Source organism: Rattus rattus, chromosome 10 (assembly GCF_011064425.1).
Source record: "Rattus rattus isolate New Zealand chromosome 10, Rrattus_CSIRO_v1, whole genome shotgun sequence".
Classification (NCBI taxonomy): Eukaryota; Metazoa; Chordata; class Mammalia; order Rodentia; family Muridae; genus Rattus; species Rattus rattus.
Genome location: NC_046163.1, coordinates 83,402,343 through 83,411,902, shown reverse-complemented (window position 1 = coordinate 83,411,902; position 9,560 = coordinate 83,402,343). Strand labels below are relative to the sequence as shown.

The 9,560-nt window shown below is 36.0% G+C and overlaps 1 pseudogene; it reads left to right on the top strand.

Moving 5' to 3' along the window:
* The first annotated feature begins 7,088 nt into the window (after nt 1–7,088).
* On the top strand, nt 7,089–8,090 carry LOC116911485 (annotated as a pseudogene).
* Nucleotides 8,091–9,560: the final 1,470 nt, after the last annotated feature.

Genomic DNA, 9,560 nt, shown 5'->3' with positions numbered 1-9,560 from the left:
CAGGATGTCTGCCCCATGAGAGAGATTATCCCCATCCCACACCAACAGCCAATTTCTCTCTTCCCAGCTTTTCCTACATGTGATACTCCCGCCCCCCCGTGTCCCTTGTCCCTCCTTATCTTCTCTTCCACCCTGTTTCCTCCTACCCTTCACCTCTGAGGATTACTTTATTTCCTCTTCTAAGAGAAATTGAAGCATCGCCCTTTGGGCCCTCCTTGAGTTTTGGTCTATGGATTGTAGCATCGTTATCCTGTATTTCATTCCTAATATCCACTTCTAAGCAAGTACATACCATATATGTTCTTTGGGTCTGAGTAATCTTACTCAGGATATTTTCTAGTTCTGTCCATTTGCCTGCACATTTCATGTTGTTTTTCCTCCATTTTATGGTTAAGGCTTCATTGTGAAAAAAACAAACAAACAAACAAAAAAAAAGACAAAACAAAAAAAAAGCAAATTTTGTGGGTTTACATTTGGGATTTTAATTTGATTCTATAAATTCATCTGTCTGTTTTTATACTAATATCACATTTTTATTACTATTGTTCTGTAGTACAAATTGAAGACAAGAGTTTTTGTTTTTTCTATATTACCTTGAATATTGTTCTTTCAATATCTTTAAAGAATTGTGTTGAAACTTTGATCGGAATTGCACTGAATCTGTAGATTGCTTTATCTGAGACTGGCATTTTAATCCAACTATCTGTAATCATGGGAGATCTTTCCATCTTCTAATATCTTCATCAATTATTTTTCTTCAGATTCTTGAATTTCTTGTAATACAGATCTTTCACTTCCTTGGTTTAAATTACACCAAAATGTTTTATATTATTTATGTATGTGTAAAGCATGTGGTCCCATGATTTCCATTCTCACCCCGATAATAGTTTATATAAAACAGAGTGATTGATTTTTTGAGATAATTTTGTATCAAGACATTTTTAATGAAGTTTTCATCAGCTGCAAGTGTTCTCTAGTAGAGTTTTTTTGGGTCACTTATATATAATATCATATCATCTGCAAATAGCAATATTTTGATTTCTTCATTTCCATTTTGTACTCCTTTGGTTTCCTTTAGTTTTCATATTGCTTTAGTTAGGAATTCAAGTAATATAATGAAGGGAAATAGACAGCTTTTTCTTGTCCATGATTTTATTGGAATTTCATGAAGTTTCTCTCTACTTAATTTGATGTTGGCAATTGTAGAACTGATGCTTAAGACCTTTATTGTGTTTAGGTTTGGGCACTGTAGGGGTATTTGTTTTCATCAAGTGCTTTCCAGCATCTAACGAAATGATCATGTTCGTTATTTTTTCCTTTTTTTCCTTGCAGTTTGTTTATATGGTAGATGATATTGATGGGATTTTGTATATTGAAACATCCCTGCATCCATGGAATGAAGTCTACTTGAATATGGTAAATGAAGTCTTTGAAAAGTTCTTAGATTTTATTTTGCATCAGTGTTCATAAAGGAAAATGGTCTGAATTTCTCCTCTGTCTCTGTCTCTCTCTCTGTCTCTCTCTCTCTCTCTGTCTCTCTCTCTCTCTCTGTCTCTCTCTCTCTCTCTCTCTCTCTCTCTATATATATATATATATATATATATATATATATATATATTTGTTCTTGTTGAATCTACATGTGGTTTAGGTATCAAAGTATCAAGGTCAATGTGGTTTCATATAATGAGTTTGGCTGTGTCTCCTCTGTTTCTACTTTGTATAATTGTTTGAGGATTATTGGTAGTACCTCTTCTTTGAATGTCTGCTAGAATTCTGTACTAAATCCATCTAGCCTTCAGCTTTTATTTTTTGGGGGAGGGGAAGGGGAGTTGGGAGTCTGTTTGTTAATTCTTCTATTTTGTTAGATCATATAGTAGCCTTATTTAGATTGTTTTCTTCATCCTGATTTAACTTGGATAAGTAATATTTGTCCAGAACAGCACCTATTTCATTTAGGCTTTCCAAGTTTGTAGAGTACGTAATTTTAAAGGAAGACCTAATGAACCTTTGAATTTTCTTGGTTTCTGTAGTTATGTCTGCCTTTTCATTTCTAATTATTAAAATTTGAATATTTTTTTCTCTTTGCCTTAGTTTAGCTTCAGATTTGACTAATTTGTTGGTATTTTTCAAAGGATAAGCCTTTGATTTCACTAAATATTTGTATTGTTTCCTTTCATTGTAATTGATTATTAATTTTATTCCTTATTTTATTATTTTCTATGTCTACTCTAAAAGTGTGTATTTGCTTCTTTGTTCCTAGAGTTTTTGTGAATACTTGTAAATTGCTAGTAGGAAAACTCTCCAATTTCTTTAAAAAACCACTTAGTACTATGACATTTCCTCTTAGCATTGCTCTCATTGGGTCCCATAAGTTTTGCTATGCTGTGCCTTTATTTTCATTGAACTCTAGAAAATCATTTACTTCTCTATTTCTTCCTTGACAGAGATTATTGAGTAGAGAGTCATTCAATTTCCATGAGTGTGTAGGACTTTTGCTCTTTCTGTTGTTGTTGAATCGGATCTTTATACCATGATGGTTTGATAGGGTATAAGGAACTATTTCAATAGTCTTGTATCCATTAAAACTCGCTTTGTGAACTATATGGTAAATTTTGGAGAAGGATTTATAAGGTACTAAGAAGGAGGAATATTCTTTTGGGTTTGGGAGAAATATTTTGTAGACATATGTTAGGTTCATTTGATTCACAGCATTAGCTAGTTTCATAATTTTTTTTATTATGCCTTAATGACCTGCATATTTATTTATGGGGTTCCATGTACAACGTAAGCTTCAGAAATCTTTCTTTTACGAATGTGGTTTCCCTTGGATTTGGGGCACAGCTATTCAGATTTGAGATGTCATCTTGATGGATTTTTCCTCTGATGAATGTGAAGTGTCTTTCCCCATCTGGTATGATAACTTTTGGTTGAAAATGTGTTTTATTAGATATTAGAATGGCTACTCCAGCTTGTTTCTTGAGTCTGTTCGTTTGTAAAAAATATTTTTCAGACATTTATTCTGTAGGAATTTCTATCTGTGCTATTGAGGTATGTCTCTTGTATTCAGAAGAAATAAGAATTCTGTTTGTGTATCCACTCTGATAACCTGTGTTTTTTTTTTTTTTAATTTTGGAATTGAGTCTATTGATGTCAAGAGTTATTAATAATGACCAATAATTGTTAACCCTTGTTATTTAAACTTTGATGGTGTGTACTGAGTGTGTGTGTGTGTGTGTTTGTGTCTGTGTGTGTGTGACAAAGAGATAGATAGATAGATAGATAGATAGGTAGATAGATAGATAGATGGATAGTTAGATATATAGATAAGTAGATAGATACAAATATTCTCTTTTTCCTTTGTAAGTCTGGATTAATGGAAATGAATTGTGTAAATTTGAGTTGTAATAGAATAACTTGTTTTCTCTATCTATGATGATTAAATATTTTGGAGAATGTACTAATATGGACTGGCATCTGTGATTTCTTTGTGTCTACTTGACATCTTCCCAGGCTCCTATAGCTTTTAAAGTATTTGTTGAGAAGACTGGTGTACTTTTTATAGATCTATCTTTGTATATTACTGGATTTTTATCCATTGCATTCTCACATATTCTTTCTCTGTTGTGTACATTCAGTGTTTTGGTTTTTCTCTGGCAAGATGATTTTCTTTTTCCTCACTCTACTGTGTATTCTGTAAGCTTTTATGGTTATGAGCATTTTTTATCTTTAAGTTAGTCAAATTTTCTTGTATGATTTTTGGAAGATATTTTCTGGGCCTTTGTGTTGAGAATTTTTTTTACTTTGTCTATTCCTACTACTCTTAGGTTGGTCTTTTCATAGTGTTCCAAATTTCTTAGATGTTTGCTGTTCTGAACTTTTTAGAAGTAGCATTTTCTTTAACCAGTGTATCTATTTCTTCTATTGTATCTTCCAAGCTTGAGAGTCTCTTTTCCATCTCTTGTATGTTAATGATGTTTGCATCTGTAGTTTCTGTTTCATTCTCAACCAATAAATGCCCCCGATTGCCCTAGTTTCTCTTTTGTGTTGTTGTTTGATGTTTGTTTTTGTTTTTTGTTTGATTTTTTGTTTTTCTTTCCATTGTAAAGTGTTTAAGAGTTTTTCCACCTATCTCTTTGATTGTATTTTTCTGTATTCCTTTATTTTTACTCATTTCCTTTTAAGAGCCTCTACCTCTATAATCTTCATAAGATTAGATTTAAGGTGTCATTTTCTTGATCTTCAGGTTTATTAGGCTGTCGGGGACCTATTTCCATAGGATATCTGTGTGCTTTTGCTGTCGCATAACCCTGACTATGTTTGAAAGGGATCTTACACAGGCCTTTAACCATCTGCTTGTCTATCATTTTATAAGGCCTTTAGCAGCTAATGGCAGCAAGACTATGGGTCTATAGGTAGAGCTAGTAGTTCTAGAATGTAGCAGGCCTCTATTGTATTAGGTTGAGATCACTTCCCCAGTTGCAGCAGACTTCAAGTGATGCAAGAAGATCTGCTGATTACTGATGACTTCAGATCTCTGACCATCCTGTGTGGCAAAAGACTCCAGGGTTCCAGGTAGATCTTGCCTGACATGACAGGGATGACTTCATACCCCCATGGATTGCTATGAGAACTTGCTGATGGAGGCTTATGGCTTGGGGAATCATACTTGATTGTCTAAATTGGCAGAAAATCAGAAAGTTTGCAGGATGACACTTGTATATTATTATATATAAATAATGATACTTCATAAAGTCACATTCATAAAACCACATGCATGAATACTAACATATACATAGAAATGCATCAAATTTATGTACATGCATATATCATGCATATGCACAAAAGCACAACATACATACAAATGAACACTTCACATACATATATAGAATATATGTACAAAACACATCCACATATGCACATTTCACACACACACACTTACACCTAAATAGGTATATCATATACAAATGTACCAAAATATCACACAACCATATATGTGCATGCACACACACACACACACACACACACACACACACACACACACACACCGATATCCCTACAAAATATCTTCACAAGACTCACAATTTGACCAACACTGGGCATCTAGGGAGCTGTAGTCCTACAATCTGATATCTTGTTGGTGTGTTCTCTTTCCTTAACTTCCTCTGACACAGCATTCTGTATAAAGTTAAAATGGAAGACTTCCATATATTATTTGTAGTAAGTAAGGAATTTGCAGACTGGGTTAAAGATGGTCTACACTTTTAAGAAGCTTATTTTTTCCATAGGACAGTAGTAAATTAATGAATCAAACTTAGTGAAGGCAAGATTTATAAAATACTACCCTTTCTGTATTTACTTTGGTACTGCTCTAGATTGTTTTCTGTTGTGGTCGTAAATACCATGAGAAAAGCAACTTAAGAAAATGGTTTGCTTCATCTTATAATTCCAGGCCACAGGCCATCATTGTGGAAATTCAGGGCAAGAGCTCAAGCAGGAACAAAAACATAAAGCATAGAGGATTGGTGTTTAGTGGCCTACTCCCCAGTCTTCCCTACATGGAGATAGCACAATTTACAGGAATTTATGCCATTCTATATCCATTTGTAATAAAAAAAATTCCATAGACCTGCTCAAAGACAAATTTGATGAAAAGAAATTCTTAATTGAAGGTACTAGTTTATTCCTATGCCATGTTGACAGTGAAGTTTAGCCATCATAACTCTATCACTTCTCAAGTTGGCAAACATGAATATCACTACTAAACTGTAACCTTTTCTTTTCCTATGGTATCATGGTAATATTAGATAAAATATAGTATAGTTCCACTTTTTATATTCCCATGGTCTTTCATATTTTTAAGACTTTAAAATTTCTATGACTCTTTGACAATCCAATGTCTGTTAACTGTGAGACCATATAAAGTGAAAAACATGTCCAACATTTTCTTACTCTAAAACAGAAAATGTATAGCATTAAATAAAAAAGATACTCTGAAGGCAAACGCAAAATCCAGCTATATAAACAGCTCAATATCAGCATGTAGGACTCACTCATGTTGATTTTGGCCTCTAAAGAGATTGAACAATCCCACTTCACTGGTTTTTGTATATGCTGAAACCTGAACAACACCCTCTACCTAATATCCCCTCAATGATACTTCTTTCTTAGAAATTACTGCTGATTCTTCAGCTCTAGGTAACCAGCATCTATGTTTCCAAAGATGCACAGACAGTTATGTATCAACAGATTCATAAATTTTAGTATATTACAGGAATGGCCTGAATAGACTTTTCAGACTCTCAAAGTACCCTCTGAAACATTACAGAGTAGGGCAGGCCTCAGTCTTCCATGTTTCTTTCAGAATTCTTATGTTCTTAGCTTCTGCAACAGCAGTCCATCAATATTTGAAAACATACTGGCATTTCCAGTTCAATGCTACAAATAATTCCAACACTGTCTCCCAAAACAACATGATCAGGTCTCTCATAGTATTGTGTCACTTTTGTCTACCAGTTTTTGTCATAATTTGCTTTCTGTTGATGTTTAAACAACATGGACAAAAGGTATTTGGGAAAAAAGGGTGTGTTTTATTTCACACTATCAGGTCACAGTTCATCATTGAGGTAAGTCATGGTTGGAATTCACAGAACAATCTGAAGCAAAAATAGATAAATGCTGATTACAGCCTGATTTTTATTTTACTCCTTTACTTTCTTTTTAATATACTGAACCCAAGGTTTTGAATTATCCTTCACTAAGACAACCATAATGAAATAAAGTTCAATATTAACAAGAAAGCAGATTTTGGAACTGGTAAATAGAAGATTAACATATTATAGGATGGAGGAGAACGAAAACACAGAACTGGCCTCAGCTTTATCTGGCTCCAGGAGTCAAATACCTCAGAATTCCTAGAAACCAAAGTTCATAGATTGTTGAAGCTTATATATTTATTTATTCATTTACTTACTTAGTTACTTACTTACTTACTTATTTTTGTATCAAGAAAAATCCTGGCTCTCTGTTCCTCCCTGTTCCAGAGACAGCCACATCTTCTTGTGCAGTGCCAGCCTCGGCTCATAGACAAGATGGTGAAGGTCAGTGTGAGCAGATTTGGCCGTATTGGGCGCCTGGTTACCAGGGCTACCTTTTCTTCTGACAAAGTGCAGATTGTTGCCATCAACAACCCCTTCATTGACCTCAACTACATAGTCTACATGTTCCAGTATGACTCTACCCATGGCAAGTTCAATGGCACAGTCAAGGCTGAGAATTGGAAGCTTGTCTTCAATGGGAAGCCCATCACCATCTTCCAGGAGAGAGATCCGGGTAACATCAAATGGGGTGACGCTGGTGCTGAGTATGTCTTGGAGTCTACTGTGCATCTTCACCACCATGGAGAAGGCTGAGGCTCACCTGAAGGGTGGGGCCAAAAGGGTCATCATCTCCGTCCCTTCCGCTAATGCTCCCATGGTTGTGGTGGGTGTGAACCACGAGAAATATGACAACTCCCTTAAAATTGTCAGCAATGCATACTGCACCACCAAATGCTTAGCCCCCTTGCCAAGGTCATCCATGACAACTTTGGCATCGTGGAAGGACTCATGACCACAGTCCATGCCGTCTCTCCCACTCAGAAGACTGTGGATGGCCCCTGTGGAAAGCTGTGGCGTGATGGCCATGGGGCAGCCCAGAACATCATCCCTGCATCCACTGGTGCTGCCAAGGCTGTGGGCAAGGTCATCCCAGAGCTGAACGGGAAGCTCACTGGCATGGCCTTCTGTGTTCCTAACCCCAATGTATCTGTTGTGGATCTGACATACTGCCTGGAGATACCTGTCAAGTATGATGACATCAAGAAGGTAGTGAAGCAAGCGTCCGAGGGCCCAATAATGGGCATCCTGGGCTACACTGAGGACCAGTTTGTCTCCTGCGATTTCAACAGCAACTCCCACTCTTCCACCTTTGATGCTGAGGCTGGCATTGCTCTCAATGACAACTTTGTAAAGCTCATTTCCTGGTATGACAATGAATACGGCTACAGCAACAGGGTGGTGGACCTCATGGCTTACATGGCCTCCAAGGAGTAAGAAACCCTGGACCACCCAGCCCAGCAAGGATACTGAGAGCAAGAGAGAGGCCCTCAGTTGCTGAGGAGACCCCATCCCAACTCAGCCCCCAACACTGAGCATCTCCCTCACAATTCCATCCCAGACCCCATAATAACAGGAGGGGCCTAGGGAGACCTCCCTTCTCTCTTGAATACCATCAATAAAGTTCGCTGCACCCCCCCCAAAAAAAAAAGAAGAAGAAGAAGAAGGAAAAATCCTAGGAGAATCAAAGCTATTCATTTTGTAAAGTATATACGCCTATATCTGGGGACTGGAAAGACGGCTCAATGGATAAAAATGCTTGTTGTTCAAAAATAGTAACCAGAAATTAAATCCTTAGCAGTCCTGTGCAAAGCTTGACATAAAATTTCATGTCATGTTCTTACAGCTATTGGGAGCAGATGATGTCCAATAAGAGGTTTTTGAAGACCAGACAAGCTAGCCAGCTAAAACAGCAAGTTCTTCATTCACCATGATGCATGAAGGCACCCAGTATACTCTGGCCTTGGCATGAATGTATGTGCATTTATACATTCATGGTCACACACACACCCTCCCACACACACACATTCAGTACTAAAACCCATGAGGATGGATCTGAATAAATTGTACTTTCTATTACATACTTTCTATAACAGTTGGGAAGGTTATGATCATTCAGTACTTCCATGGCCTGAATTCTCATTTTAAGTCTAGTAATTCCTTAAAATGCTGGTGAAATACTGTAAAATTGGGGATACCAGGGTCCATTGTATAGTGCTATGCTAGTTACTCTTCAGTAAAATTTGAAGGGAAGAAAAGAGGCTCTTCATTAATTCTTGCCCAGTGCCTAAAATTCTATGAGTGTTCTGTAAATGCATGTTAAGTGGACACTGTAACTTTCATTAGGTTAAATCTCAGTTCAATTATAATTGTTTACCTTTTATTGATCACCCTTTATTAACGTTCTTTCTATAGGCCTTACATAATAGACCAAATTGATTTTAATAAAAAATGTGCATTGACTAAGGCAAAATGTCAATTTTCTGTCTTGGATATAATCTCTCAGTCATTAAGGAACATTATAATTTCATGAAGTCAAGTAATTCACTTTAATGAAAAATACCTTTAATTTGACCTTCATATAATTCTGGAGGGTATTGAGTCAAGATTAAACACTGAATCACTTTAATCAAAAGCACTATTTGGAATTAATAAATACAACATTCCTCCAAATGTTGCATGTATATGTTCCAGATGATTTCATATCAAACCATAAGCAAAATGTGTCAGTTTCATCACCCTAAATTTTAATTTGGGAATGAAAAAAAAATAAAACAAAACAAATGTTTGAAGATACCACCACCTACACTAAATTCTTATCTTCATATTACGTTCTGAAAGCAAAATCAGAAATCTGAAGAGATTATTTTTGGAATCTTCCTCTTCTAAAAGTTGTCCTTCTCCTTC